The sequence below is a fragment of the Rana temporaria genome, chromosome 4 (assembly GCF_905171775.1).
Source record: "Rana temporaria chromosome 4, aRanTem1.1, whole genome shotgun sequence".
Lineage (NCBI taxonomy): Eukaryota > Metazoa > Chordata > Amphibia > Anura > Ranidae > Rana > Rana temporaria.
Window position 1 is genome coordinate 167986287 of NC_053492.1, and position 27198 is coordinate 168013484.

General features: G+C 41.6%; 1 protein-coding gene across 2 annotated transcripts in view; it reads right to left on the bottom strand.

Annotated features, from left to right (window-relative positions):
• MECOM (MDS1 and EVI1 complex locus) overlaps nt 1-27198 on the bottom strand; it is a 687285-nt gene that overhangs the window by 405730 nt on the left and 254357 nt on the right. The window lies entirely within an intron of this gene.

Genomic DNA, 27198 nt, shown 5'->3' on the forward strand with positions numbered 1-27198 from the left:
TTCAATGTAATGATTTTATGACTGTATAAATCCTATTATACGCATACTGTATATATTTATACTGCATATACAGTATATACTGTATATGCAGGTAAAACCTGGTCCATTGAATATTCATAGTGCCTATTTTGTGTGTTTACACAGCCGAATCCTAATAGCTGGCAGACGCCGCACACACATGAAAATAAAGTCGTTTTTCAAGGAAGAAAAGAAAAAAAAAGATTGTGTTAATCATTGAATAGAATATGGTGTAAATGTAGTATTATAACTGAAGGAAGCGTGTTCACTCACAGTCATGCACCAGAGCCATTAAGCCTTAAGGTCTTTAAAGTACTAAGCAAAGCATATGATAAATTTCTCCGAAACACCCCAGCCATAACATAGTTCTTGCTGATTGCTCATTTACCCATAATGCATGCTGTCATAGCAAAGCCTGACAAATGACAGCGAAAGCTCAGGTTATTTTTTTTTACACGGACTGCCAGCCCCTCACCTCAGATTATTCATTTATTAGGGCAGTCACTGAGGTCTGGGTACTTAATATTGTTTTCACCAAATATGAAAATGATCTACTTGCCTATTCTTTAGTTCCTCCTAGGGCAAGCCATTTATCATCGGCTCACGATAAATGACTGCTTCATTATAACAGTAATTTATTAGATGCTGCCGCTGGAAGAGCCACACCTAGAGATTTAAAGTTTCTCTAAATTCTCAAGAAACACAATATATCAATATCTGGTTATACATATTTTAGAATATCTTAGCAGCATTTATTTTTTTATTATTATAAACTTTTTTTTTTTTTTTTCTAGTAAGACCACCAATTTTTTATATTACAGATGTTAGCATATCCTTTTTGCAAAATAACTGATCTAGCTTTAAGAAAGGTAAGTGTAATATTAGAGATTAGGTTGTCATTATTTTGATGTAATATTTTTCGGTGCAAATAATCAGTTTTTTTTTTAGAGTTTCATTTACAATCAGTTTTCTTGTTTTGTTTTAACATTCTGCCAAAAAAATTGTGAATCAGTACTGCTTGGACCTTGAAGAAGGGGTAACACCCCGAAAGCTTGTCCTGAAAAATTGTATGTTAGTGCAAATAAAAAAAGTATCACGGACAGTACTCAATTTTCTCTATTTACAATCAGTTAAACACACACACACACACAAAATTGAGGAGTGCAAAGGATGTAGTCTAGTGGAGAGAGGAATGGAAAAAGAAAAAAAAAACTCAAATATAGTGGGAGAGGGGGCATATAATGTATTAGGAAGAAGGATTATTGAAAGGGATTTAAAGTGTTAAATTAAATTAGATGACATTTTTGAACTTGCACCTACAGGTAAGCCTATAATATGGCTTACCTGTAGGTACAGTGAATATCTCCTAAATAAAGTTGGGAGAACGATTCGGGCCGAGCAAAAGTTCGGCCCGAGTGTCGCTTGTATGGCTGTTCGGCGAACACCCAAATTTGCAGGGCACAGTGCATTCTGAGTCCTGATTAGGTAACACTTTACCCAATCAGGGCACAGTGCATAGCTGGTTGCCCTTAAAAACCGAGTCATCAGCTGTCAATGGGCTTCCCCGCTGACGGCTCAATAAAAACAAACATGTTGCCGGCCATTAAAAAGTGAAAAAAAACTCTGTAGGCCCCCCAGTCTATACCAGGCCCTGTGGGAGTAGGGTCCTCCCCAAAATCCATACCATACCCTTATCCGAGCATGCAACCTGGCTGCTCCCCTACCCCAAAGCACCTTGTCTCCATGTTGGGGACAAGGACCTCATCCCCACAACCCTGGACTGTGGTTCTGGGGGTCTACAGGCAAGGAACTTATCATAATCTGGAAGCCCCTTTTATGAAGGGGCCCCCAGATTACCCCCCCCCCCACACACACACGTGGATGAGAAAAATCACCAAAAGAAATTGTCAAAAAGTAATAAAAACACAGACACAGTTTTTGACAATTCCTTTATTAAAGAATAAAAAAACAGTGTTTCTCTATGTAGATCTATTGTCAATCACAATGCCGCCACTGCAACCACCGCACCACCGCACCCAAAAAAGAAAGAAAATCGCTCCGGTGTCAACTAAGGCAAATCGCTGAATGCCTGACCTACCAGTTCTTTTTTAGGTAAGGGGCAGAGCCACCTGGTGATGGCACGGACCGATGCATGCTGGGTCAGTGATGTCACATGGGGGTGGTGACAACAGATGGGCTCGCCCTTAGCTATGTAAGAACTGCCAAAGGGAAAGCCAGGCATTCTGCAGTTTGCCTTAGACGATGGCGGAGCATTTCCTTTTTTATTTTTTCAGGTCCGGTGGTGAAGCGGGTGTTGTGATTGACAACGGGGACACCGTTTTTTTATTTTTAAAAAGGGAAGTGTAAAAAACTGTCTCTGTGTTTTTATTACTCATGTACTCATTCACATGGGGGGAACCGGATCTGGGGGCCCCCTTCTTAAAGGGGCTTTCAGATTCTGTTAAGCCCTCTTCTCACAGACCCCTACAACCACAGCCAGGGTTGTGGGAATGAAGCCCTTGTCCCCATCAACATTTCTTTGGAGCCCCCCTGCCCCAAAGCACCCACCCCCCATGTTGAGGGCATGTGGCCTGGTATGGTTCAGGAGGGAGTCACTCACTACCCCCCCTCCTTAGCTGGCCTGCCAGACTGCAAGCTAGAATAAGGATTTGGTATGGATTTTGGGGAGGACCCACACTGTTTTTCTTCAACATTTTTCTATTGCCGGCAATGGTATTCTATTGCTGGCAATTGAAATGTAATTTTATGCATTTTTTTCTTTAGAAATTACATTTTTGCTGCAGCATGTGCTATACATGCTACAGATGTGCCTCTTCACCGGCAGACTAAGTTGACCCCCCCCCCAGGCACTATATTTAAAGGAATTTCCATTGTTGCACTTTAAGCATCATTAAAATCACTGCTCCTGGAAAACTGATATTAAAAAAAATGCATTTATACATGTCCCCGAGGGCAGTACCCGGACCCCCATACCCTTTTTATGGCCAATTAAGCCTTCAAAATGGCGACTTTTGATTGTTCAAGTTTGGGTCCCATAGACTTTAATAGGGTTCGCCGTTTGGGTCAGAACTTTTTCTCTGTTCAGAAGTTCTGGTATGAACAGAACAGGGGGGTTTTTGGCCCATCTCTACTTCTAAACTTGCATTGAGTTGATGGCAGTGCCGATGAGCCGTGACAGCGCTGCACTGGAGGGCTCCATAGACAAGTAAGTTTGTCATAATGTGCTAGTATGCGGTGGATACTAGTACATTATTACTTAAGCCTGTAGGGGGGGCCCATGATTAATCTTTGTCTCATTTTTTTACATCACAGAAACCTGACATTTTACCATTATATCAACTATATGCAAACGTTTTGCCCTTCATTTCCATTTTAAACGGAATTAGGTTCTTTTTCAAGGTGAGGATTCACATATACTTTAAGTGTTGCCTCCTGCTTGTGTATAGGGAGTAAAGGACAATTTGCATGTTTGTAGTATTGTCCCACTGAAAGACAGACATAGGGCAACAATGTTAATGTAGCATTACCCCCAGTGGAGCTGCTGGATTTTTGGGTGGCGTGTTACCTCGTGGCTCCTCCGAAATTCCTAGGGGTGAATGATGCGTATTGCATATAGTAGAAGTAAAGAAATGTCCAGACTGGTGCTCTTTGCTGTGCTCTTTATTACCCAGCCAGGTAAAAACAGTAAACCTTGTGGTGAGGAAAGTAAAGCTGAAGAAGATAGGAGAATAGCTTGTTTCAGGCGTAATGATAGGAAACAGTCCTGCTCCCAAACGTAACACTCCTTTTCACCACTCCCACCGGAGTGGGTTTAGTGTACCCGAACAGGCCTCTCTCACTGACCTGGCAGCCGGAGTATCACTCGGACAATTATAGGATGAAGTCTCTGCCACAGACCCTCCTTGGTGAACATAAACTTGGGAGAAAGTCTCCGCCACAGACCCCTCTCAAAGAGCCTCAGAAGATACCTCTGCCACAGGTCCCCTCTGGGCTGAATTATTGGAGATATGCTTCCTCAATTGAGTTACGTCTGGATCTCCTTCAACTTGCCGCCCAGGTACCGACCGACAGGTGATCAATCCCTCTGTGTCTGGCTACCTTGATGCCCGGTGGTTTATCCAGGCCCTTTTGGACCACCAGCCTCTCAATGGCGCTCCTCAGACCGACTCCCCACCAAACAGCAGTACAGCTTGGGATCTTCAAGAATGGGAACCCAGTCACTCCCTGGATCCCCATTGCTGTTCAGATGTTCCAGGTCAGCATGGCCCCGGAACCAGAAACACCGCGTGGCACGCACGCCCTGGGCAGGTAGGCCATAACACCAGGGCACCGTGATGTGGCCACCCTAAAGGTGGGTGCCACACTGGACGAAGAAGACCCAGAACCAATGGCGTCTGCCCCATAAATACCCCTCCCCAGCATGCACAGCGAGGACAAACCCCTGTGATTGGCTGCTGGGAATAGTACACAAACCTTGACTCCACTGCTGCCACCTGCAGCACCGGGGCTGGAAGAACACCCCAGTACAGCAGAATGGACTCACAGCACAGCCAAGCTGAGACAGAGACCACATTTTGCCACTAACAATCTGGATCAGAGTTTAACTACACTCTGATCTACACATAAATTTAGCTAGCACCAGTACTGTAAGGTACATAGGCGCTACATTAATAACACAGTGGGGGAGATTTGCTAAAACTGGTGCACACAGAATCTGGTGCAGCTGTGCATTGTAACCAATCAGCATCCAGGTTTTATTGTCAAAGCTTAATTGAACAGGCTGAAATTTTAAGCCGATTGGATACTATGCCCAGCTGCACCAGATTTTATGTGTACCAGTTATAGTAAATCTCCCCCATACTTCAGTCCCTCTCATCAATGAGAGAACTAAAGAGGTAGTACAAGCTGACAAAAATAATAACCAGAAAGCACCTAGTTACACCATTGCAGTTTCTTTTTTAAATTAAATAATACTACTGGTAGTTGTAAACCTTAGATCATAATTGACTATAATGCTACATTCTATTGCAAAATACACACAATTTTTTAAATGACAGTGATGACTTAAAGGCTTTTAAATCAATAATAATATTATAGAAAATATTGTTTTAAAGAGGGTAAATTTAACATATCCCTTGATTATTATTCAATTGTATTTATTTCACAATTACACAAATAAGAGGACAACTGTATATGCACACAAAAAGCACAGTCAGTTTTTCTAAAATCACAAAGCCTTCAGGTGAGATAAATGATCACCATGGCTTGAAGCAAGTTTTGAGTGATACCTCCAGAAAAGCCCACTGACTATGAACCACTCAACCTTGAAATTAACATCTTAAGGAAAATCCTTTTCATCCTTTTAGAAAAAAACAGCAAAACCTTACATCTTTTGGGAGGAAGTAGAGAGACAAATGGCAGAACAGGTGATAAACATGGTGACAGAACAGGTGATAAAGGATGAGATGGGATGGAAATCGTGCCTTTCTTGGTTAGCTGTAGCATGTGTTTTAGTTATAAAAACACGGATCAAGGTTAAAGAAAAATAAAAAAAGTTCAGATTGTTATTTTATGCAGCAACTCGACATTCTTATGAGTCTCCCGCGGGACTGGGCGTTCCTGTGCAGTGCCGCAATGTCATCTGGGACTTCGCCCATATGATTGACGTGCCTGACAAAAACTCCCACCGGTGGATAAGGCGCGTCACGGCTTTCCAAAAATAGCCAAAATGTGAGTCGGCTCTATACGGAGCCTGCGCACCGACTAGGAGCCGTGTAGAGCTGACTGTGCAGGTGCCGTATAGAGCCAACTCGCAGTTCGGCTATTTTCGGAAAGTCATGACGCGCCTTATCCGCCGGTGGGAGTTTTTCTCAGGCACGTCAATCATCTGGGCGAAGTCCCAGATGACATTGCGGCACTGCACAGAAACGCCCAGTCCCGGGGAAGTGAGTACCCGGAAGCCAGGAGGAAAATACAGATAATACCGTATGTACACCCCCCCCCAAAAAAAACGGCATACTGTACATGTTTGAGGTATACTGGGTGAACCCCCGCTTTAAGGAGCGGGCAGGGATGCCAGCCGCGACGTCCTTAACAACCGATGGGTCATCAGCTGTCAATGGGCCTCCACGCTGGCAGCTGAATAAATTAAAAAAACATTGGCAGCAATTAAAAAGTGAAAAATAAATGGCGTGGGGTCCCCTCCAGTCTATACCAGGCCCTTCGGGCGAGGAGTCTCCCCAAAATCCATACCAGACCCTTATTTGAGAATGCAGCCTAACAGGCCAGGAAAGGGGGAGGGGGGACGAGCAAACGATGCACAGTGCATTCTGATTGGCCATAGCTAAGCCCTGATTAGCTGGTTGTTAAGAGGCAGGGTCGGGAAGCCGGCTGGGGTGTCCTTAACAACCGATAAGTCATCAGCTGTCAATGGGCTTCCCCACTGACAACTGAATAAAAAAAAACATTGCCATCAATAAAAATGTGAAAAAATAAACGGCATGTGTGACATCACTGACCGGTGCATCAGTGACGTCACAAGTGGCAGTGCCACCAGTTGATTGCACCAGGTAGTCCTGCCCGTACCTATATAAGAAGTGTCAAACAGCAAACCAGGCTTTCGGCAGTTTGCCTTAGGCTCCTTTCACACGATTGGATCGTTCATGTCCGCCTGTCAGTTTTGACGGCGGACCTGAATGGCTGCACCATGCAGTTCTATAGAGCATCGGATGTCAGCAGAGACATATCCGCTGACAACCGACCCGATCCAATACGCCAAAATCGGACAGATGGTGATATACGTCCCCATCCGTCCATGACGGATCGGATCGGGTGAGATCTGATGAAAACAGACATGCTGTCTGCTATCATCAGATCTCCCCATAGGAGACAGCGGCGCTGCACAAGCCTCTCCCCGCTCAGTGAGCAGAGAGGGACTTGTCATCAGAGATCTCCCGCTGAGCCGGCGGGACCTGGCGGACTCCGTAGCAACGGAGTCCGCCTGTGTGGAAGAGGGCTTAGTTGATGGCGGACCTTTTTTCGAGTCAGGCGGTGCGGTGGGTGTTGTGTTTGATTATGGATTTACATTGTGAATGGGTAGGGGTACAATGTACCCCATACTTATTCACATGGGGGTGACTGGGATCTGGGGACCCCCTTCTTAAATGGGGCTTCTAGATTCTGATAAGCCCCCTGCCCACAGACCCCCACAACCACAGCTTAGGGATGTGGGGATAAGGCCCTTGTCCCCATCACCATGGGAACAAATTGCTTTGGGGTGTGGGGCAGAGCTTGGATAAGGGTCTGGTATGGATTTTGGGGGAGACCCCACGCTGGTTTTTTCAAAAAAATTCTATTGCTGGCAATGGTATTGTATTGCGGAAATTTAAATGTAATTTCATACAGGAAAGAAATTTGCACCATATATGGCCTGCCTTACTGTCAGTAAAACAACTTTCACTAAATTGTTGAAAATTAGCTAGGTATAAACAGGCCCAAAGGTTACTCTACAAAGGTGGAAAATTGGCTTACTAACAATTATGTAGCATATTGTTTCAGTGGTAGGATGTGCCATGCCAACTGCTTCCAGGTGAATGCTCACAAAGCTTTTTAACACATTTACATAAGATCCAGTAAGAGAGATTATTGCTAAGTAGTACCATGAAAAATCGAACTTTTGCCTCAAATTCCTTCTGAAAAAATTGTTTTACTCTTCTTGACATGTGTCATTCCTTGGACGTTACAGTTCCTTTAGCCTCATAGCTGTATATCTGAAATGTGTGATCATCTTATAAGGCATATTCCACCCACCCCTGCTACATTTGGAGGGTATTCTTAACGATTGAAGTGAAACTGGTCACTGTTGTACTGTGCATTGTTTTTCTGAGGACCACTAGAGAGGACACTGTAGTGCAAGTTTCTCCATGTTCCTACTTCATTGATTCTGTGTATCTGTGCCTCTTGTATCTATACCACAATATAGCTATGATAAGTGGGTAGACCTGGGCATTCAGGTGCAGAAATGGGGGAGCTGGAGTCCCAGAAGATGATAAAAAGCAAAATAATTACCCCACCAGTCATCAGTTCAACTCTCCTAAACTCATTAAGTTACCATCAAGGGGCAGGTTGGATATGAGGAAACAAAACCCTGCTCCTCTATCAAGATGGTCACCACTATGTGGTGTTATAACAGGGAATGAGAAATAGTGGGCCAGATTCAGATAGATCAGTGGATCTTTAGATCCGCGTAATCTATCTGATTTAAGATCCGCCGCCGCAAGTTTTAGAGGCAAGTGGGTAATTCACAAAACACTTACTTCCAAACATGCGGCAGCGGATCGTAAATCCCCCGGCGGAATTCAAATTCCGCGGCTAGGGGGAGTGTAGTATTTAAATCAGGCGCATCCCCGCGCCGATTTAAATGCGCATGCGCCATCTGCGAATTTTCCCGTCGTGCATTGCTCCCAATGACGTCGCTAGGACGTCATTGGTTTTGGCGTGAGCGTAACTTGAGTCCAGGGCGTTTGAGAATCGACGTACGCAAACAGCGTAAAATTTTAAAATTCAACGCGGGAACGGCAGCCATACTTAACATTGGCTGCGCCTCATAGAAGCAGGGGTAACTATACGCCGGAAAAAGCTGAACGCAAACGACGTAAAAAAAAAGCGCCAGGCGGTCATTCGTTTCGGAATCGGCGTATCTCCTCATTTGCATAATCGTTGCGTAAATAAAGCGAAACGCCACCTAGCGGCCGGCCGGGAATTGCAGCCTAAGATCCGACGGTGTAACACAGTTACACCTGTCGGATCTTAGGCATATCTATGCGTAACTGATTCTATGAATCAGTCGCATTGATACGACCGGCCTAACTCAGAAATACGACGGTGTATCAGGAGATACACCGTCGTATCTCTTTGAGAATCTGGCCCAGTAAGTCAGCCCTGGGGAAATGATCAGCTACAGGGACCCTACAGGCAATGCTTGTGACTCATGGTCCTTTGCTTGACTTGTTTGGCCACATCCTCCTCAGTATAGTCCATCAACAGTTCTTAAAAAGTCAAAAATCTTTAATATAAAAGAAACTGTATCAACAATAGAAATTGTCATTTGGGGATCACTTACACTTTTTTTAGAAATCAAACAGCCAAACCACAAAAAGAAATCTCAAGTTTTGTGTGAAATTTAATTGTGGCCGTCTGTGGATGAATCTAATGTTCAGACACATGAGTATGAATTAGAATTTATTTGAAAGAATGTGCAGTATATTTTAGTTAACATTTAAAATACATGTGTGTAAATAAATGTGTGCATTCTGTTTAAACAGCAAACAGGTAAGCCAGCATGAAATATCATTAATAACAATTAACCAGCTGTGTGAGTGCAGAGCTGTGCATGCTTGCCAATTAGCTCTTTAACAAAATTGAAAGTCATAGAGTGCCTCCAAGACACAGAGGCTGCTAATTAATTAACATTACATGTGATTAATAATGAGCCTCATTTAATAGTTAAAATATGCTCGCCAGAGCGGTGTGACAGAACAAAATGCCTTCAGAGAGCATCTATATTTATCCTGATTGTGTTTGGGGTTTTCACACCTTCAGCGCAGCCCTGACAAATGGGCAATTAATTATCTAATGTTGTCTGACAAAAGGCAGCATGATAAAGATGTATGTTTTAAATTTCTGGATTGAGGCTGCCAAGGAAGAGCCCCAAAGGGACCTCAGTGTCCTAAACCTGGGCTCTGAGCCACAAGGAGAAGCAAGACAAAGCCCGTATCTCCTTCCACAGACGGCACAGATAAAATATGTCCTAGCATTAAGGGATATTTAAAGACGCTGCTGCAATATCTGATTATGAGCAGAGGCAAGACTCTACTAAATTGGGGTTAAGGTATAATCAATATCATATATGGAGTGTCTGCCTGTTCTGCATAAACACAAGCACTTCATATCATTAAAAAGTCTATAATGTGGAGAATGCATATGCTGTGACATAGAGGCTCTCTACTGGTTTTTATTTACAAGTTTATCTTCCAACCTGTTTGACAGCCTCTCCTAAGTGGATTCCATGCGCCAAATTATTTTTATGATTGTCTATTCCAGCATTTCAGTTAATGAGATAGGATCCCAAAACAGTGATAATTCAGGGCTGTCAAACCTAAAAAGTACTCCGGTGGCCAGATATTGCTGGGTAAAACATATGCTAAATGCAGAGGCCAAGAAAGGCCAATGGCCAATAGTTTTATTTGACACATCAATGTTTTTAATCAGAAATCTCTACATATTATCATTTCAAAGATAATAAGTCTTTTTATTTATAAATTGTAACCCCTTTTTTATTACAATGACTTTTCATTTTGGAAGACCCTGAAACAGTTCTGGTATTTATTTTTATTTTATTGGAAGACTTCGCCTTTTAACACCTTTATTTCCTATATTTTAAAGTGCATGTAAATCCGAAGAAGAAAAATGGAATATATTGGAACAGACCAGTCCATAAATGTGGTGGTTTCATTTGTTTATTTTTTTTTCAGGCCAAGATAATTTTCTGCAGGCACAGAAAAATACCTGCTGATCCTTTCAGATATCCAGTGTGTTTTAAATATCCTGTGCACTAAATTTAACTCTCTGAAGTTATCAGTTTTTCCAGTTATTATCTGTTAGCTAGAAATGTTTTGAATTTCTAACACACTTCTTTAACTATTGTGACTATATTGCTCCTCTATATGTACAGTACATTGGATAAGTGTCACCCTAAGACAGGAAGTGTGTTATTGGTGAAATCACAGGTAAAAATATAGGGATAAAAGCCTGAATAAAAGGAAAACTATTGCAGATATCTGGTTCATGGTGGATGAATGTGGGGGAAATGGACCTTCTCCAGTAGGCAGGTGAGTGCACACAACCCCTGCTGGACACTCTGGCAGACGTGACATCTCCAGGAAGTGTCCAGCACCTCCCTGGTGACTTCACATCCACTGGAGTGTCCAGAGCGGGTCGGTGTGCACTCCCTGTCTACTACAGAGGGTTCATTCCCCCCACATTCATCCACTGTGGACCAGATTCCAGCAGCGACTGCAGGACAGAGGCTCCATGGTGGACATCCATATTGATGTCAGAGGCGATCTATTAATTTTTATCTTGTAAGTGTTTTTAACCTTTGGCATTGAATCCCCTTTGTAAGACTGCACTTAGTGGTGCTTCCCTTACTTCTTCCTTCTTGTATCCAACAGAGCTGGCTATACTCTACGAACAGCAGCTTGAAGTGCTTCACATACAGTCCTCGATTCTACTTAATTTCATCATAAAGACTATAACAGCTCCTATTGCTGTATTTCCACTAGAACTTAATGTTGTTGCTGGCATGCACCTCTTGACTCTGTTTATTGCAGATACCACATCTAAGGTCTTGTAAGCTGCAACATATTATGATTTTGTTCTTAGGTTTAGGTACACTATCGGTTTTACTCATCTAATGACTAATGTTCATATTTTGCTTTTGTCAAAGTGTATTTCTGTAACTGTTATGCCTTGTACACATGATCGGAATTTCCAATGGAAAAAGTCCGATGACTTTTTCCATCGGATATTCCGATCGTGTGTTGCCCCATCTGAGTTTTTTCATTGGATATTCTGATGAATTCCTTCGGAGTTTAGATATAGAACATGTTCTATTTTACTCCGATGGAATTCTGACAGAATTCTGATGTGATTTGGCTGGGCATAACAGTTATTGTGAGTATGACCAAAAAGGATGCGGGTTGAATAGCTTAACCATGACCAAGGAAAACCAGACATTATATTTCAACTTGGGAGACCACACATTATTATAAAATATAATATATTTATTGGTATACATTAAAACACACAAAGAAAAGGATAAAATGCACTAACAAGATCCAATAGATGGACATAAGACTGCAATAGATCCTACTACAGATGTCAAAAGTTTTATGCATAGTCAGCATATGAGGCCTCTTACACACAGGAAAGAATCTCGTCAGGAAAAAAACATAGTTTTTCCTGACGAGATTCTTGGCAAGAATCTCTTGCCACCCGAGTGTACACACAGACCTTTCAAAAGAATCGTGGTTCTCTTGAAAGGCAATAATGCGGTGACGTCATCGCGTACGACGAGCATGCGCTTGTCACATTCGATTCCGTTGCCGCCATCTTGCTTCACCCTACCTATGCCGTGGAAGCTACCGCGCATGCGTTGAAGTCATTTCAAGCATGCAAGGGTTTCCACGACGACAGGTAAGTATATACACTCTCGAGTTTCTCGTTGGGAAACAGGCGGACAAGAATCTCGACGAGAAAATAGAGAGCAGGATCTCTATTCTTCTCGTCGAGATTCTGGCCAGATTTCCAGACGAGAAACCTAAAAGCCTCGTACACACGCTCGGTTTACTCAGCAAGAAAGCTTTGCCAGAAGTTTTCTTGCTGGTTCTTGTTGAGAAAACCGAGCGTGTGTACGAGGCTTGACTCTGGATGTAGTGTCTGTAAGTCTGTATACTTCCAGTCACCACGTAAATCTTTCACCAATTCTGGATTCCTCAGAACCCAATACATTAGTAGGGAAACAATTGCTGGCGGATCACAGGGTGTCATGTTGCAAAACCTGGGGGCAGGCACAGGGGTTTTAGAAACCAGTCACACAAAAGAGAGGTCGCCAAGGGCAGCAAGTAGGTGAAAAAAATATAAAATGAATAGCAGAGGCAGCAGGCTATAATGTAGCAAAGCTTGCCTAGGTAATTAGATCACATGAATCCCTAGATAGTACAAATAGCCCTAAAATCTTCAAACCAAATGGGTGTCAGAAAGTATTAACCAAAAATGTCATCAATAGGTTAAAATCTATATTATAATTCATAGGACCATCCAGTGAACGCATGCTGCCAGTTAAATGCACCTGCCACCATGTTGCCCGCCAAGTTTTATAATAATGTGTGGTCTCCCATATTGAGCCTACGAAGTCCGGTTTTCCTTGGTGATTAAGCTAGTCAACCCGCATCCTTTTTGGTGGTATTTATCTTTGCATGTGGCTTGTCAGAAGTCAAAAAATCTTTTTATCTAGTTATTGTGAGTAGTTGTCTAAGGAATGCTGACATTAAACAACATTCTTTGTATCTACCATACAATTTTTCTGACATACTCGCTGCCCAATGTTTTTTGGGGAATTTATATTAAATTATGCATAAACTGCATGAACAGTACAGTATGGATGAACTGCTCAGCTAGGCAGTTTAAAAGTATAGGGATACCTAAAACTCATATCTCCTAAACAGAGAAAGCCAATGATGTATTTTTTTTTTAATCATGCTCTCCACTAGGCCACTAGGCTTTCCTTAAATATCATTATGTATTTTACCTATCAAGGTGTCAATAACTCTGACTGAGACCTCCCAATGAAGCAACATATTTGTGCCTTTACTAAAACACTTAATCATGGTTCTCTTAAAAAGTTGGCTGTAATGAAATAGTTTACTGTACTTAAAATGTACATTTCTTGACATGACATAATTCTTGAGGGAGAGTATTAATGACTCCAACTGACTAAATGAGGATTAACAATCATTATGTATTATATGTTATGCAGATCATTTTCTGGAATAGGGCTCTTGCTAATAAACATTAAATAAATGTATTTCATCAATCCCCTTCTGTGTATTAGCAGCTGCAGTTACAGATAGTTGCTTCATGGTGACACAGCTTCACTTTTTGTTAACCACTAGTAGGTTCCTTTAAATACTTTATGTGGTAGTTTATATGTAACCAAACTTTTATATATTATATTACTCTTCTATATACAACTAATATATTCTTTCTGCACTTTACTGAATAGTCCCTGCCTCATGCACACAAAGGTGGATCAGTCTGAAGGGGATCCAGCCTACTGGTATGTTTTTTGAATTGAATAGAAAACTGAGTAAATTATAGTCCTGGACAGGAAACAAAGTTTGCCAACACGTACCTAATTTATGTATCAGTCAGTACGTGATCTTTTAAAATGCCCTTACATGGTTCAAAAATAAAGCAGTTTAGGCTAGATCAGATTTTGCATAACTGCATTTCCAATAAACCAAAGCTACTTCTATAGATAGTGAATGATCAATGATCAGTCGTCACTTGTACTATTCCACAGCCTGGATAGAAAATATGCCATTCAGATTTCTTTATTCCCTTTTAAGCCCAAGCATTGTGTCTGACCATCCTTAACCACCTCAATACTGGGCACTTTCACCCCAGTTCTGCCCAGGCCAGTTTTTAGTTGAATGACAAATACTTAGGCAACACTGTACTCAAATGAAATTTAATAAAAAAAATTAAACAGATAGAGCTTTCTTTTGGTGGTTTTTAATTACCCCAGGTTTTTTTCTTTTGCTATATAAATGAAAACATAGAAAACATTTTGAAGGAAAATAAAAAGTTTTTCTTAGTTGTGGTTATATAATTTTTTAATCACCACAGGTTTTTTTTTTTTCTTTTGCTATATAAATGAAAACATAGAAAACATTTTGAAGTAAAATAAAAAGTTTTTCTTAGTTGTGGTTATATAATTTTTTAATCACCACAGGTTTTTTTTTTTTTTTTTGCTATATAAATGAAAACATAGCAAACATTTCTGAGAAAAAAAAAAATTTTTTTTTCTTAGTTGTGGTTATATAACTTTGCAAATAAATAATCTTTCCTCATAAATTTAGGCCAAAATGTATTCTGCTACATTTCTTTTGCAAAAAAAACCCGAAAATGATATATTATTTAGTCTGTGTGAACATTATAGAGTCTACAAACTATAATATATATTTTTTTTTTCACGTAAAGTTGGCAAATTAATAAGATAGTCCTCACACACAACATTGGCTTACTTAGAATACACCCCAAAACACATTCTACTATTCCTCCTAAGTATGGCAATACCACACGTGAGAGTTTTTTTACTGTCTGGATTAGGTACCAGGCATTGTATCTTGTGTATCACACAAGTCAACCAATTGTGTCAAAATGTACTGTAATGGTTGCCCATGTACAAGTGGTCAGGGAATATAGCTTAAAGAGGAGGTCCGCTCACCGCTGCAAAAATTAAAAGTCAGCAGCTGCACATACTGCAACTGCTGACTTTTAATAATAGGGCACTTACCTGTCCTGGAATCCAGCGATGTCGGCACTGCAGCTGATGTCTTCATCAGCTGTTGGGTGCATGCTGCCTCCATTGTGAGTAAGGGAACCTGGCAGTGTAGCCTCACGGCTTCACGTCAGGAACCCTACAGCGCATGCATAAGGTGCCGCTCCTCTCTCCTACTGGCCCGGCAGCCGGGGAAGGAGGAAGGAGAAGGAGGGAGCCCCGCAGTGATGTCAATTCCCGTGGCTGAGGCTCCCGGAAGTGGGAACAGCATACCTGTGAAAGAAAGGTATCATGCCCCCCCCCCAAAAGGTGCCAAATGTGGCACCAGAGGGGGGAGGAGTACAATGAGTGGAAGTCCTACTTTTGGGTGGAACTTTGCTGTAATGCAGCATCACCTATTGCAGTCTTATTTCCTATAAGTCAAGCAAGCCTAGCCTAATGGCATGTGGCTTCCCTCAGGAATGCCATGTTCACTGGCCAGGAAGTACAGGAGGCTAAAAAAAGGAACAACAAAAGAATTCCTGTGGTTCCAAGAGTGCAGTTGTCTGTAGGGGATGGTTGGGACTGGGGTTTCACAGGAACATAGTCAGTGGGATGTGCAGATGGGTCAGTTCAGATGCAGGCAGACACATGGTCAGCAAACAGGCAAAGGATTAGTCCAGGCAGCAGGCTAAAACATGGTCAAGAAATGGTCCAGGGTTAGTACAGGTAGCAGGCAGAAGCAACACTGTACTGGTGTGGCAGTGATCAGGTGATTGGTGGTTGCAATGGTCAGGTAACAGTGGGACTTGTGTAGCATTGATCAGGAACACTGTTGCTGGCTTACACTGGTCTGATGACATTGGGGCCTGGTGTGGCATTAATCAGAGACATCATTGCTGGTCTACAATAGTATGGTGACACTGTGACTGATGTGGTGGTGATAAAGAACACTGGTGCTGGTCTGGTGACACTGAGACAGGTGTGTCGGTGATCAGGGACATTGTAATTGGGGTGGCAGTGATCAGGGACATTGTAACTGGTGTGGTGATGATCAGGGCAATATGACTGGTGTGGCCATGATCAGGAACACTGTGAGTTGTGCGGTGTCAATTAGGCACACTGTGAGTGGGTGGCGGTAATTAAGAACACTGATGGTGCGGCAGTGATTAGGGATACTGACTGGCAGCAGTGGTCTGGTGACATTGTACTGTTGTGGCCGTGATCAGAGACAATGGCTGAAATCGTTGACATACAGTGATATCAGAGCAGCCAGCCAGTGTACGTGATCACTGCCACAGCAGTACAATGTCACCATAGTGACACACTGCACTTTCTCTGGTGACAGTATGTTCACTGTCAGCACATGCTCAATGCAACAAAGACTAAACAACTCCTTGTGCTGTCTTGTTGTGTAGAGGAATACAGAAGCTAACATTAGGATCAAATTAGGTACTTGCATTAGTAGCATTCAAATATACATTTTATGATAATTAAAATTGATAGATAAATACATTAATCAGTATTTTTATTATTTGATTGCTGTTTAGCTTTAAGGTACCAATAGACATGGAATGATCATCGCTGAATCAGCCTGAGGCCTCGTACACAAGAAACTTGCTGTTTTGTTTTTTTTGCCGAGGAAACTGGTCGTGTGTACACTTTTCGACGAGGAAACTGTTGAGGATCTCGTCGAGCCAAAAAGAGAATCTCTATTTCCTTGAAGACAATGGAGAAATTTGGCTCGCCGAGATCCACGACAGCCTAACAAGGAACTCGACGAGCAAAACGATGTGTTTCGCCCGTCGAGTTCCTCGGTCGTGTGTACGAGGCCTCACTTTGGCATGATCAGGAAATAATTCCAGGTTTATGCAGGGGACAGATCCAGATATCTCCAGACATCTGATGCTGGTGGGAATATTTCTTTGCCCCGTTGGACAATTTCAACTGATTGCTTTTGTTCTTACTCAAGGTAAGACAGAGCTGGGAGTATATGGCTGTTCTCCATCTTTGCCAATTATAAGCTTTAACATGTACACTTAAGCAGTCTAAACATGTTTATATAAATATGTGGTTGGAAATGAAAACCATTTGCAGTCTTCTCCTGCCTGCACAGCTCAATTCCCTCATAATGTCTATGGCCTAGCTTAACTAGCATCTGATATAATAATGCAGTCCTCAATGTTTCTGGTAAAGGTCTAGATTTAATGGGTATGGAAGGAATATTGATGACACCTTACATTGCTAATTGATTTATTACTTTCCTGAGCAAATTGTGAGCAGTGGAGTAGCAGACCAAGATTTAAGGAGAATTATTTGAAAGATAATGTTGGATTGTGGGAAAGGGCAAACAGAAGTAAATACAAGGGATGATAGGATAATTGAGACAATATAAAAAAGGATAAATTGCTGTACATTAATGTGTTTAGAGACTCTATTTGTTCGGACATTGTAAAGTAAAAACAAGGGATGATAAGATAATTGAGACAATATAAAAAAGGATAAATTGCTATACATTAATGAGTTTAGAGCCTGTGTTTGCTTGGACACCTTGCTCACAAGCTCGGAGAGAATTTATAATACAGTTTTTGGCTGGTCTAGTTAGAGCTGATAAGACAAAGCAAGACAAATTACATCCTGCTCACCAAGTTAGTGGATATTTACTTCTTGGTCTGCTTTCTGCTCAAGTGTTTGCTCATTGACCAGTAAGTTCAATTAGCACTATTTATTTTTGTAGAATTGCTTAAGATTATACTTCTTAGGCTGATTGCATTTTAGCCAAGTAACTTAAAGGGGTTGTAAAGGTACAATTTTATTTTCCTAAATAGCTTCCTTTACCTTAGTGCAGTCCTCCTTCACTTACCTCATCCTTCCATTTTGCTTTTAAATGTCCTTATTTCTTCTGAGAAATCCTCACTTCCTGTTCTTCTGTCTGTAACTCCACACAGTAATGCGAGGCTTTCTCCCTGGTGTGGAGTGTCGTGCTCGCCCCCTCCCTTGGACTACCGGAGAGTCAGGACGCCCACTAACACACAGCTCCTTTCTCTATCTGCAACGTAGAGAGCATCCTGACTATCCACACCAGGGAGAAAGCCTTGCATTACTGTGTGGGGTTACAGACAGAAGAACAGGAAGTGAGGATTTCTCAGAAGAAATAAGGACATTTAAAAGCAAAATTGAAGGATTAGGTAAGTGAAGGAGGACTGCACTAAGGTAAAGGAAGCTATTTAGGAAAAAAAAATTGTAACTTTACAACCCCTTTAACACTTCGTGTTACTAATGATACCTCCAACAATCCAAGATAATGCCCACCAGCCGCCAGAGAAGCCTACAGACATACAAACGCGCTCTATACCAAACATAAATGGCCAGACTGTGCCATCATTGTCTTATCATATGACAATAGGCACTGTTATTTTAGACACTGTACACAAGGTGGTGGATCAACATCACACATCAACTAAGTTCCTCACTGACTCACTGGAAAAATTGCACATTGTTCTGTAAGCCAGAACAATGCCTGCAGTGTCCTACAGTCATTAACTTTGTGTCATGTATGTCTGGTGTAAGGGTCTTTCCTTACTTTGGAGAACAATTAAAGTGGTTGTAAACCCTGTTACACCACTTTCACCTACAGGTAAACCTATAAAAAGGCTTTCCTGTAGGTACTGTGAATATCTCCTAAACGTGCACAGTTTAGGAGCTATTCACTGTATCCGCATGTGCCAACTTCATCGGCACATGCGCACTGAAGAAATGGCTTGTTTGTGCTGTTTCTTCAGGAACCGTGCCGTGACTGGTGGCTTCCGTGCATATGCGCAGGAGTGACGTCATTGTGGATCCTGCCAAAGCCCGCAAACCTGGAAATAACTCCGGGAGACATGTCGCCGGTCACAGCTGCAACAGCTTAGATCTAAGGTAAGCATTTCATAATGAGCTAGTATGCGATACATACTAGCTCATTATGCCTTTGTCTTGCAGGTTTTAGTTTTTTAGTTGTTTTTGGAGTTTACAACCACTTTCAATGGGCAGTTGATGTGGGAATTTTGAAAAGCAGTGTTAGGAGTACTTTAAACCTGGTGTTTAATATACAAGTTCTTAGATCCAAATGCTTCGGACTCATTTCACTCATGCACAACTAGAATAAAAAATATGGCACTGTTACAACATATCTTTTACACCTTCCAAATATTACACAGTGTATGTCCAGCACTGGATACAAGAGCACCAGACTTGAAATTACATAGTGTTGGGAACTTAAATATATCTGTAGATTAGGGATTTAATAGTAAACCATTATTGCACACCAGTCTGAGCTCATACCATTTATTTTTAACCCCTGGAATTTATTTCCCAGTTAAGGCTAAATTACACGCAGCTGGATTTGAGCTTATGTATTAAAATATGAGTTTTGGCATTAGGTTTTGTGGAACTATCTAGCAGCAATGTAAAAAAATTTTTTTTATTTTTTTTGTAATTGCTTGATAAAGTCATACAGCTTAGTACAAAAGGATGACATTATTTCTGCTTTTTTTTCCGGTATTCATAATTTCTTGTGTGTCTGTGTCAAAGCAGAGCTTCACTCTCTCAATCAGCATTCACTACTTTTAATCCCTATGCTGCTAACATTAGTAAATAGATAGGAAAGTATATCATATTTGCTTAATTTAAACTTTTTTTTACATATCATCTGTTAAAGTGGTTGTAAACCCTCAGGTAGAACTTTCACCTACAGGTAAGCCTAGATTAAGGCTTACCTGTAGGTGCTTGCAATATCTCCTTAACCTACACGGTTAAGGAGATATTTGCAAAAAAGACTGCACCGATGTCTATGGCGCAGGCACACTGAGTGTGCCGTTTTACGAATGGGGTCATGCCGGAAGTGACGGCTCCCGCGCGCATGAGCGGGAGTGACGTCACGTGCTGTCACGCGACTCCGGCTAGTCACAGAGCTGGAGTTGGCGGCCCCCGGAAGAAGAGGGGTGAAGAATGCCCGCTAGCTACTAGCGAGGAAGACCGGGACATCGCGGGCTTCTTCTGCAGGTAAGTGACACATAATGGGCTACTATGCATTATGCTTTACCTTTGCAGGGAATCAAAGAGGAAGTAAACCCATAAGGATTTACTTCCTCTTTAATGGCTGGTTTCCAGGCCTAGGAAAATTAGGTCATACATCCCAAGAGGGGAGGAGGGGTTTTCTCAGCTAAGCATACCCTCCGGTATGCATGCCAGAGCAAAGGGCAGATAGTATATTTGTATTATGAAAATCAGATAGTTGTATGTGGCACTGCTGAGCAAGAAAAACAAAAAAACAACTGATATGAGTGTTTGTAAAGTACATTTCTTATAAAGGACAGCTTGTATCATATGACTTACACATTTAAAGCTGAATTTTACACCTATAAAGAATAAATAGTGCATTTTAAAAAAATTATCCAATTTTAAGGCGATCAGCTATCATCTTGATTATCATGCAAGGTAGGGGAAACACAAAAGTATTAAAAAGTACATATCTAAACAGGATAAAATAAATAAAGTACACTTCATAGGCTTGCACACAAGGTGTACCAGATGTGTCTGGGCACACCTTAATCACCCCTTGTGGCACAGATTCTCCCTGTTTAGACCCCTGATATTTCATGAAAGCCCCTTAATGGGGCTCCTAAAAATTATAAAAAAAAATTAATTGTAAAAAATAATAAAATTTCCTTACTAACACCAATCTCTGCCCTACTGACACTGTCCATTTCTCTACTGACACTGTCAGTAAATATTATATACACATGCATACAAATGCATATGAGCTTTGGGGTGCACACCCTAATGCAATAGGCTGGGCACACCTATAGTACACTAAGATAAAATAGAGTTGCTATATTAAAATATAAAAACAGTGGGGCAGATCCACAAAGCGAGTACGCCGGCGTGCTTTCAAATTTCCCGCGTCGTATCTTTGTTTTAAATCCTCAAAACAAGATACGACTGCATCTGGGTTAGATCCGACAGGCGTACGGCTTTGTACGCCTTCGGATCTAAGATGCAATTTTTCAGCGTCCGTTGGGTGGCGTTCACGTCGTTTTCCGCGCCGAGTATGCAAATTAGCTATTTCAGACAATCCGCGAACGTACGAGCGACCGTCGCATTCTTTTACGTCGTCTCTAGTCGGCTTTTTCCGGCGTGTAGTTAAAGCTGCTGTTTCGTGGCGTATAGTTAAACCTGCTATGTTAAGTATGGCCGTCGTTCCCGCGTTTAATTTGAATTTTTTTTGAGTTTGCGTAAGTCGTCCGTGAAGTCTAAACAATGACGTCCTTGCGACATCATTTCGCGCAATGCACGGCGCGGGGACGCACTTCATTTAAATGAAACACGCCCCCTACTCGCCGTTTTGAATTAGGCGCTGTTAGGCCGCGAGAGATACACTATGCCGCCGTAACTTACGGCGCAAATTCTTTGTGGATTCAAAGCTACAACAAGTAAGTTACAGCGGCGTAGCGTATCTCACATACGCTGCGCCCATGCAATTCTTTCTGGATCTGCCCCAAAGATTGTTTTTTGATGTTAACATGGACCTAAAATGTCAGATTATGTTATGATAATGATCATGTGTTTATTATAGAAAAGATTTTTATTAATTTTACTTTTTTATGTGCAGAAAAAATGTTTATAAAGAGCGTACTTGGCATCCTCTAGCCTATTTGATATATATATATATTTATAGTAATTCTGCAAGAAGCAATTCTATACACCTATGACCTCTTACTAAAATGTTCAAATACCTCAGGTAATAATGACTACCAATGAACGCTCTATACTGTGCTTGACTGCACTTTCTATATGAAAGGCAGCAGTAAAACAAATGAAAGCCTGCTTTGTTGAACTAGTAGAGGTTCGGGGCAATTGATTTCTGGTCCATTTTCCTTAAAAATGAAATCTAAAAAGTTGACAGTGGGACATTAATTTCATCATACACCTCTTGTATCATCCATAAGTAATCCAATGTCTAGGGGTACCTGTCACTCTCTGTTTCTATTTGTTTGTCTTGTTTTTTTCTTTTTTTTTTCTCTTATCTGCAGTATATGTTCCTAAAAATTAACCAAGTGCTTTTGTTTGTTCTTTCAACAACTTCCATTTAAGTATGATAAAGAGCTGTTTCATCCAGCTGATACTCAGGGCATAGAATGATAATCCATCATTTCTACTTTACATGTTTAAATTACCGTGACTGAGAGCTTTTCCATGTGGGACTTGGCAGCTATTCCCCCTTTGCAAGCATATACAGTACCACGTAAGCCATCCAACATACATGACAGTCTTCTGACTGGACATATGTCCAATATTGTAATGCATTATTTGCAATGATCATGACACTGTGAAATGCAATGTCACATGGCAAGCAAATTATGAAAACATTTCAAGAGATATTAATTAAAATTTTAATTCGATTTTTAGTGCTGTTTGGTGAATCACACAGAGATTGCACTGTCATAAAGGAAAGTTAATATAATTGAGATAAAAAAAATATCATTATACTCTAAGATGAGTGTAGTGGATTTTTTTTTTTTATCTGTGTTACTAAAGATATTACAGGATTTACTGATAACAACCCAGTGTTAGCGAGTTTATATTCTTTTTACATACATTTTTATTTAAATGATTTAAAAAGCACGGCGTATGACCACAATCAACAGACAGAAGCATACTCGCAGAACTTCCAAAAGAAATGAAAATACCCCATTTATTTTGGTCCTTGTTTGTCCCCCCTGCCCTCCAATCAAACCAACTCCCCTGTTCTGCTGGTACTCACATTGCTCAGTAGATGGACTACAGTAGTGACTTACAGCAGTTCTCATAGCGAACCTTTGTTTTTGTGATTACATCACAACACCAGGTAGTTTTGCAAGTTACATATTTACTGCAGCACTTTTCCTAGGAAAACACAGGACTTGAGAGAGGGCAGATACCTCTTGGTTACTACTGAATTTCCAGTTTCCCTAAAATACCTTATAACATATTACATTATTGTATATTGCTAAGATAATCAAAAATGTGTTTTTCTTACATTTGGCTGAAATCCCAAAGGGGTAAACATCATAGCTTTCTTTTAGTATAATGGGGACCGGACATCAGCCATTTTTTTCAACAGATCGGTCAAGAATTCAGTGATAATTTTGTAGATTGTTCACAGACATTACAATAGGTTTCCATTGCATGTATGTTTTCAGAAATGTAGTTATCATATATCTACATGACATGTCATTTCTGGTAAGACATTAGAGTCACAACTAGCTGAGGTGACGTAGTCATAACTATGATGATCTAAGGCAGTGGTTCTCAACCTGGGGTCGGGACCCCCTCTGGGGTCAAATGACGATTTGCCAGGGGTCACCAAATCCTGGGCTGTCCCTGAAGCCCACACTGCTCTCCCAGCCTTTTTGCAGCCACCCAGCAGGGCTGTTCCTGAAGCCCGCAGCGGCTCATTCAGTTCACGGCATGGCTGGGAGGCAGAGACTAGGGGTCAGCTGACTGGTGAGGAATGTGAAGTGGGAGGGGCTGGAGGAGACCCTATGTCCTAATTTCGGCATAGGTGTTACTGCTAGGAGACACCACAAAGCCAGAGACACAGTGAGTAACACTACCTGTGATTATAGTTGCCATTATAAGTCCCCACTACAGTTCTCAGATCAGCAGATGACCTTGATCAAGAGCACCTAAGTTGGCTGATCAGAACTCTCCCCAGCATTGCCATTCATCCGACAACTCTCCCCCAGCACTGCCACTCATCCCACCCCCCCCCCCACCAAGGAGTAAAAGAAGGAATAAAAATAGAGAATACATGGAAGGGAGAGGAAAAAGGAGAGAAAGAATAAGAGAACAAAAAAGATGGCTAGAGAGAGGGATGGGGGAAAAAAAATGATGACAGCGAGATATAAAAGGGAAAGAAAGGAGAACAAAGAGAAAGAGTGGTACATCCTAAAATGTAACATAAGGGTTTTAATACTGTATGAGTGGAACTCAGGGAGCGCAAAATGTCTGTGGGTTAGGGCCGCAAATTACTTGTCTTGTCTTGGGTGCTGACAACCCACGCTATGAAAATAATTTTACTGTTAGGGGTCCCCACAACTTGGAAAATGTTATCAAGGGGTCACTAGAAAGGTTGAGAACCACTAATCTAAGGACAACAGTATACCTGTCCATTGTATGGGAATCCTTAAAGTGAATCTATCATTCAGAGCAAGGTGACAAGTTCTCTTAATATCCCCCACCACCACCACCAACCCCAGCTAATGATTACCTTTCCTGTGCTCCCCAACCAGTCAGCCTTGAATAAACCTATGTGGGCTCCACATCAGTTCTGTGTAAGACCTTACTAGGGGCTGAAGACCTTACCTTGGCCAAAAGTGATAGTGCTAAGGCCTTGAGGTACAGCCTCATTGAAGAAAGGGGAGAAGGTAACATGCTCTACCATAATCAAAAGTACTGGGTACTACAGGCAAAAAGAGAAACAGGGTGCGATCAATATATAAGTGAAAAGTGATAGGAAAACTCAACTCCCAAAAGAAAAAACCTGACTGGGGTATTATCCCTTTCCCACTCTTCATTGCAGTTGGGCTTTTAATAATTAAAAATTATAATTAAATAAAGTTGACATTCTTATCTGACTCCTCACTCAGATCAGTAAGGACTTTAAATTAGCATGACAGCCAGAGAACTAATATTCTCAGAAGGAGAGAATAGTAATAGTTGCAAAATGTGTTCTTACTGCACTGCTATAGCAACAGTCAAGCACATAGTATTGTTAATAATCAGTTTAAAATACACTAAAAGCCTTATCACCACAGGAGCCTGCACAAAGTACGAAATCTGTCTGGTGAGGGCTTGTGGACACAGCATCACTGGAATATATTTTCACTTTAAGGACAACACCAAATTTCAAATTGTACATCAGGGCACTGCTATGAATTTGTGAGACCTAGGCACCCTTGGGCACCCTGAGAAGAGTAATGATGCATCTGCTCAGAGGCTAATGGTTGATGAGGCTAAATGGTGCTTACAATGAGAGGGGACTTATAGGGGCATGATTGAGGAAAAACTGACCCTATTCTGCTCTGGGTCAAAAGCAAATAATGCACAAAGTGCAGAAATCAAGAGTAAATAACATATAGAGTGTAGGGCCATAAATGTGTAGCACACATAGTGCAGGATTCACCATTAAGCAACTCGCCAAATGCAGGTTTTGCTAAACAGAAATACACAGAAGGCAGGAGTCAGCAGTAACTGAGTGCAGAGGTCAGGACTGTGTAATGCCAGAGTGAAGAGGTCAGGAGTGTGTATTACACAATGGGGGTTATTTACGAAAGGCAAATCCACTTTGCACTACAAGTGCAAACTACAAGTGCAAAGTGTATTGCACTGAAAGTGTACTTGGAAGTGCAGTCGCTGTAAATCTGAGGGGTAGATCTGAAATGAGGGGAAACTGCTGATTTTATAATCCAATCATGTGCAAACTAAAATGCTATTTTTTTTCCTTGCATGTCCCCCTCAAATCTACAGCGACTTCCAAGTGCACTTTCAGTGCAATTTCAAGTGCACTTTACACATGTAGTTTACACTTGTAGTGCAAAGTATATTTGCCTTTAGTAAATAACCCCCAATGTGTATGGGTCAGGTGTGTGTGTACCACAAAGAACACAGGCAACAGGACTGCGTAACACACAGAATGCAGAAGTCACAAGTAAGTAACCTGCAGAGTAGTGAATTACCCAGAGAGTGCAGAGATCAGGAAGAAAGTTTTAGGAGTGTGTAATGATCAGAGTGCAAAGGTCAGGAATGCGCAAGACATAGAGTGGAGGAGTCAGTGCAGAGTTCATGCATGTATAATGCACAAAATGCAGGGGTCAGAAGTATGTATTGGACAGAGCACCGGGGGCGGGAGTGTGTATTGCACAGAATACAGACCCCAGAATTAAGTAAAGTACAGAGTGCAGAGCTTGGGAGTAAGTAAAATACAGAGTGTAGGAGTCAGGATTATGTAATAAACAATGTGTATGGGTCAGGTGTGTATACCACACAGAGTGCAGGGAACAGGGCCACGTAACACATAGAATGCAGATGTCACAAGTAAGTAACCTACAGAGTGCAGGGGTCAGGAGTATATAACGCACAGAGCACAGGGTCAGGAGTGAGTAAAGCACAAAGCATGGGAGTCAGGAGTTTTGAAGCATTAACCTCAGCTCTGTGCTACAGGTCTGATTGGTGGTGGGCTGGCTGGTGGGCAGGGACAGAAACTAGTGGCAGAATACGTGACATAAGAAAGGAAAAAATAGACGGACATAGCCCAGGACCTCGGGAACTCATTAGCAGATACGAGCCATGAGCCCTTGGCGCCCAGTGTTAGCAGTGACCATTTTGTTTATTAAACTGTGCCATGTAAACAGGGAGCACAGCTTCTCTGTATACACTTTTTTTCATCCTGACATGCCTCAAATGCATCAGTCCCCTTCAGAATATTTTGACATTAATCTGGTGATCTGACAAGCCCTCAAACAGAAAGCCTTATGTTAATACATCAAATACAATCAGATGTAAACCTGCCATGGAATTTTGAATGTAATCGTTGATACAGGAAGCAGAAAAAGGGTTCATAGCATGTCTTCAAAAAGTGACCCTGGGAGGTGCTCTTTGTATTGTGGTTGCAGTAGATTATACAGACTCATATTAAAGTGGAGAGGGTGAATGGTCTCATTTTATCATAGACACAGTAAGGGGGAGATTTACTAAAACTGGTTCACCCAGGATCTGGTGCAACTGTGCATAGTAACCAATCAGCTTCCATCTTCAGCTTGTTAAATTAAAGGAGTTGTAAAGGGAAAAAAAATGTTTTCATAATAAGCATCCTTTACCTGCAGACATTCCTCTTCTCACTTCCTCATTGTTCATTTTTTCTCAGAAGTTGCTCTATTTCTTCTCTGTTCTGTTCACTTCCTGCTTGTCTGATTTTACTGACCACCGTGAAGGGAGGCTTAACTGCGGTGGTCAGTAACGTGCTCGTCCCCTCC